The sequence below is a fragment of the Choloepus didactylus genome, chromosome 2, assembly GCF_015220235.1.
Source record: "Choloepus didactylus isolate mChoDid1 chromosome 2, mChoDid1.pri, whole genome shotgun sequence".
NCBI lineage: Eukaryota > Metazoa > Chordata > Mammalia > Pilosa > Megalonychidae > Choloepus > Choloepus didactylus.
Genome location: NC_051308.1, coordinates 123825063 through 123831019, shown reverse-complemented (window position 1 = coordinate 123831019; position 5957 = coordinate 123825063). Strand labels below are relative to the sequence as shown.

The window sequence follows — 5957 nt, the reverse complement described above, 5'->3', positions numbered from 1 at the left end:
TTTACAATGGCATTTGTTAACTCACAATTTACAGTTCTTAGGCTGTGAAATTGTCCAACTTGAGGCATCAACAGGATGATATCTGGACTCCAAAGACAGGCTGCCAGCATCTGAGACACCTCTGCCATATGGGAAGGCACATGGCTGGCATCTGCTAGTCCTTCTTTCCCAAGTTTCATTGTGTTCAGCTTCTGGCTTCAGTGGCATCCTCTCACAGCTTTCTGGGGCTTTTTCTGTGAGTTTCTCTTAATTTTAATCTCTTAGCTTCTATATGTGTTTTATCTTCATATAAAGGACTCCAGTAGGAGGATGAAGACCCACCCTGGATCAAATATTCCTTCATAAGGAGAAAAAGCTTTTGAATTCTTAGTCTGCTGTAAACTAGCTTTGGGAACTTAGGCAAATTCTTCCTTGAAGAATCACAATTTCCTATATGTAAAATGGGAATCATAGTATCTATGTTACAGGTTCTATTAAACAGTACATATATAAAATATCTTCTAAAATCTCTGAGGATATCAATAAGAATCTTTTTGTAAGATCTCTTCTGATCTCTATATTATTTGTCTCCTCCAAAGTCAGCTGCTTTATCTTAATCTTTCTCGTTTATGGAACTATTTTCTCTTAAATATCTCTGTGACTGAATATTCAGGACTCATGTGGGGGATAACCATAAGAGTGACTTTATTTTGTATCCCCTAACATTTAAGCTTGTTCAGTGAGAATAAACACTGAACAAACTTGGGTAGTTCTGATGACTTTCTAGTCCCTTTTGTGTAGCAGACAATCTTGGATAATAGAGTCATCATCACAAACAAAATGACGATCATAGTCTCAATTCAGTCCTCAGTGTGTCCAAGCTAGTAAGAGTTTCTAATTTCATTTAAAACTGCAGCCACTTCTATTTCCTCCAGCTGGGGTCTGTTGCAGGAGGTAAACGGCATCCTCAGAGAGCCTGATAGGCTTCTTTATTTTCCATCACTTACTAACCATGGCAGTGACTCCTTCTGAGTTGGAATTTGAGGGGAGAGGAGGGGAAAGTTCTAATGTGACTGATAATGTCATAAAACGGCTTCATGCTCTCTGGGGTCTGGCAGAGATTTAAAGGTGACGCTCTCCCCTGAGACTATTCCCTGTTGAGCCCTCTGATTCAACCCATGACAGGGCAGTGTCACTTCTTTGGCCTGTCACTCCTATTCCCCTCTCGGTTTCTCCCCACAATGGTCTACTTCACAGACCATTGAGATCCACTCATCCTTGTCAGGCTTCCCACTTGATCAGGATCCCTTTTGAAATGACCTCAGACCGACATTCTGATAACGACTCTACATCAGGTCTGTGGGTTCACACGCATTTGGTTTGCCATTAGAGGAAAGTACAGGCACTTCCCAAATGCAGCTCTCTTTTCTCATGCTTGGCTTGTTTCGATTTGGGGGTTTGAGGCAAGAGCAAGTCCCTTGTGTCCCCCACATGCAAGTTGCTCTCTAAGTTGCTCATTGAAGTCCTTCCCTCACCCTTGCCTCACTTGCTTGAGGGGAAGGAAAGATATCTCCTCACTCAACCACTTTGGGGATGGATGGGATGCTCCCATTCCAAAGTTCTCACCCAAATTCCTTCTCCTAAAGCCCCCACACTCTGGAACAACCCAACTTTTTTCTACCCTCAGTGTGGGTGCTGAGTTCCAAGGTCATGTAACTGGTTCTCAGGAAGCTCTTTAAAAATCTGCATCTCGTTGGTCTCACTACTAAATGTGGATTTTCCTATTTAAGGATTCTTCAGTCTAAACTTCCATTTTACCATCAAGTTACATCAAGTAATCCTTGATCATCAGTTCATATTTGTGGAAGATTTGATCAGTTGGGGTAGGTGGTGTGGGTGGTAGAGGTGGCTGCTGTGAGCTTCTGAAGTCGTGTGTCTGTTTCCCAATCAGGCCTCCCTCTTGAAGGTCAGGATTGACTTTTTACTCTGTGCAAGACCTATACTTTTGGAACACATAGGCATGAAGCAGTAGGCAGGCTGGGATGGGGCAGATTTTCAGAAGCTGAAATAAAGAGAGCATTATACTCTGGTGTGGAGAGCTTCCTAGCCTACTCTATTACATATGACTTTCCTGTGACTGCTGAAACAAATGATCACAAACTGGTCATTAAAATAACAGAAATTTATTTTCTTGCAGTGTGTAGGCCAGAAGTCTAAAATCAAGGCATCAGCAGGGCCAAACTCCCTCCAGAGGCTCTAGAGGAGAATTTGTTCCTTGCCTTTTCCAGCTTCTGGTGGCTCCAGGCTTTCCTTGGCTTGCAGCCACAGCACTCCAATCTCTGCCTCCATGGCCACAGTGCCCCCTCCTCTTCTCTCTCTCCTCGGTGTTTCTATCCTAAAACTCCCTTGGCCTCTTCTTACAAGAGATATATGTGATTGCCTGTAGAGCCCACACAGATAATCCAAGATAAGCACTTCTTCTCAAAATCCTTAGCTTAATCATATCATTTGTCACATAAGGTAATAGTCACAGATTCCAAGGATTAGCACATGGACATTTTTTTTTAAGATACTTATTCAGCATCCTGATCAGACTTCTACTACATTTAAGAGTCAAAAGCATGGGTGCAAAAAAAAATAAAGCTACAGTAAAAACTTCTGTTGGAATGTTTTACACTTTCTGCAGAACAAAAACTAAAATAACCTGTTATACAATTACTCACAGATACAATTCTTGAGTTTTTTTGACATACACATGAGTAGTATCTAAAACTATGACTTCTTTGTAGTAGCAGCTAGGCCTGCCACTACTGTGCTTAACTGAGTTCACAAATCTGTTGGTACCTGTCATTTCCCTGCTGCTTTTCTGGCTGTCCTCTCTTGCTAAGCTTTGTTTCTGCTACTGCCATAGCTATTGCTGCTGCTGCAACCACCAAAACCACTTGGTTTTGTGTTTTGGCAAGGTATTGGCCTCTACCACCAGGAAGGCCAGAGCTTCTGCCTCCAAAGTTTCCTCCCTTCATGGGTCCAAAATTTGAAGACTGATTGTTGTAATTGCCTAAATCACTGTAGCTTCTGCCACCTCTAAAACTGCTTCCATCATTACCAAATCCATTATAGCCTTCCCCACTGCCACCATATCCACCAGCAGCTCAGCCACCATAAAAGTCACCATGACCAACAAAGTTGTCATTCCCATCAAAACCACCTTCAAGATCACCTCCGAAGTTTCCAGAACCACTTTGACCTTTTTGGCTGAATGAAGCACTAACCATCTCTTGCTTACAGGGCTTTCCTTTACTTCACAGTTGTGGCCATTCTGAGTGACAGTCTTTATCTACAGAAGCAATGGTCATCAAGGGTTACAAAAGCAAAGCCTCTCTTCTTGCCACTGTCTCAGTCAGTCAGGATTTCATTCACTTCAATTTTCCCATACTGCTCAAAATAATCTCTAAGGTGATGTTCTTCAATGCCTTCTTCAATGCCACCAACAAAGATCTTTTTCATAGTGAAGTAGGCACCTGGTCTTTGAGAGTGTTCTCCTAAAACAGCCCTCTTTGGTTCCACAGCTCTTCTACCCACTTCTGTGGCCCAGCATTTGTGGCTGCATCCACCTCCTCCACAGTGGCATATGTAACCAACCCAAAGCCTCTGGAGTGCTTGGTGTTTGGATCTCTCATTATCACACAGACCATGAGTATACCCCATTGCTCAAAATGGCTCCTGAGACTCTCATCCGTTGTTTCAACTCTCCGACTAAGGATTTCCACAGCTGCTTGGAGACTCTGACTTAGACATGAGGCAATGAGAGGAGAGACTTTAATGATGCCTCCTGGTGGCATCCATAGGTGGAAAGAGGGAGGTATCTTTTTGAGGGCCTCAATTCAGTCCACTACCTCTGCTTTCCTGAGGGTAAAAGTCACTGCTACCAGCCATGTAGTCCTCTGTATGAGGGAGAGGGATAAGGGAGGGAATGGACTGGCTCAATTGTTTCAAGTGCAGTTCTTTAATTAATTACCCTAATGACTGCCTCAGAACCCATTCAAGCCTTTTGTTGAATCTGAGACCAAGCATCTGCAGGCTTCCTTGGGAAGGACATTCTTAAGTCTGCTGTTTAAGGCTGCACTTTCTCCACCACTCAGACTCATCTACTTCCTACATGTCAAGATTTTTTCAACTTCCTTGCCTGTGATGGCTCTCTCTTTTGTTTTCCAGTTCCTTCATATTTTCATTAATTTTTCCCTCCTGCCATTCAATAGGACTTTGGAAGAGAATGGATGTAAACATGGGTGCTCAATCTCCATACTAAACAAGATGTCTAGATAATTCATTTGAATAATGGTAATTAACTCTTACTGAGCACTTGTTATATAGGAACCATTCTAAAATTGTATATATATTATCATATGTAATTTGTTCAATGGCCCCCTTGAAGAGGGCACTATTACACTCATTTTATGGATGATGAAACCAAATTTCAGAAAAGTTAAGTAACTTACCCAAAGTCACACAGCTAGCAAGAACTGGTGACATGGGGATTTTAAATCAGGCATTTTGTTTCTAGCACTCTTGCTTTAAACCAAGTATTCACAAACTTTCTGTAAAGGTCCAGATAGTAAAAGATAGTAAATTTTTTAGGTTTGCAGGCCATTCACTCTCTGTTGCAACCACTCAGCTCTGCCACTGAAGCTCAAGAGAAGTGGTAGATAATACATAAGCCAATGGGCATGGCTGTGTTGGCAATAAAACTTCATTTATGGATACTGAAATTTGAATTTCATATAATTTTCATGTGTCACAAAATATTGTCAGCCTGTAATGTAAACCATGAACTGTACTGCTTCCTATTTGAATTATTGACATTTTTCATCATTTGTCCCCAAACACCAAAGTCTTACATATTTTCTGTAAAATGTTTATGCTCTTGTCTTAAAAATTGTATGTTCCTTTCACAATTACTCATACTGTATATGATGCACAGTGGCATATAGGTACTCAACAAACATCTGGTGAATTGAATTCAAATAACTGACTTGAATTGGTATACGGACTGGATAACATTTCACTCCTAATACTCTTTCCAACTATTTCCTCTTAATAATTACTGGGTACCTTCTCCACTGCTGTTCTTTATACATCATAGCTATTATCCTCCATAATAATGACTTAATGATTTCATAAACATTTTTCTTCCTCCCCATCAGATTTCCATGTTAAACCCTCTTGAGCGGTTTGGAAAGTCTGCCAAAACATTCTTCCAGTTCATTATTAAAACATATATTGAGCACTTGTTACACACCAGGCACATCCCAGGTTCTGATGTTTCAATGGCTAATAAGTCAAGAGTGCCTGCCTTCAAGGAACTCATAAGTGAGGTGAAGAGTCTGAAAAATAAATAGGCCAGTACAGTGCAGTGATAGTGCTATGATAGAGACGGTACAACGGGTTATGGGAACATTTGGAATGGATGCAGTTTAGGGGAATTACAGTTATATAAATTGACCCTTGCCAAGAGCCTTGCATTTTGGTATTGTAAGCCATAACCTATAGGGAGGGGATCTTTGAAGCCATCTTTGGAGTTAACATTTTCACTTCCTGAATCCTCCTTTCTTTACCAATTTCATGACTTTCAAATGTAAGAAGTGAAAATATCACCTGTGCCCTGATCCCTTTAATTTTATATAGGAACTCTATATAGATCAGAGACACCTTTTTGTTTCTTCTGGCACAACATTCATTCTCATGCAAGTTAGGACTGAGGAGTGCTAGCAAGTTCCCACACAGATTTTAGATACCCTCCTCTCGGAAGGGCAGACCTCCTGAAGCATTGTCAGGTCTACAGTCCAATTCAGCATACTTTGCTTCTGTATCTTCTTGAAACAGTTTGGCTTTTTTGTTTGTTTTGCTTTGTTTTGTTTTTATGTTTGCCATTTTCTGTGACCCTTTCCAAATCTGGGTCCTGGGATGTGCCTTCTTTG

The 5957-nt window shown here is 41.1% G+C and overlaps 1 pseudogene; it reads right to left on the bottom strand.

Annotated features, from left to right (window-relative positions):
• Positions 1-2698: 2698 nt before the first annotated feature.
• LOC119513199 lies at positions 2699-3821 on the bottom strand (annotated as a pseudogene).
• Between the last annotated feature and the right edge of the window lie 2136 nt (positions 3822-5957).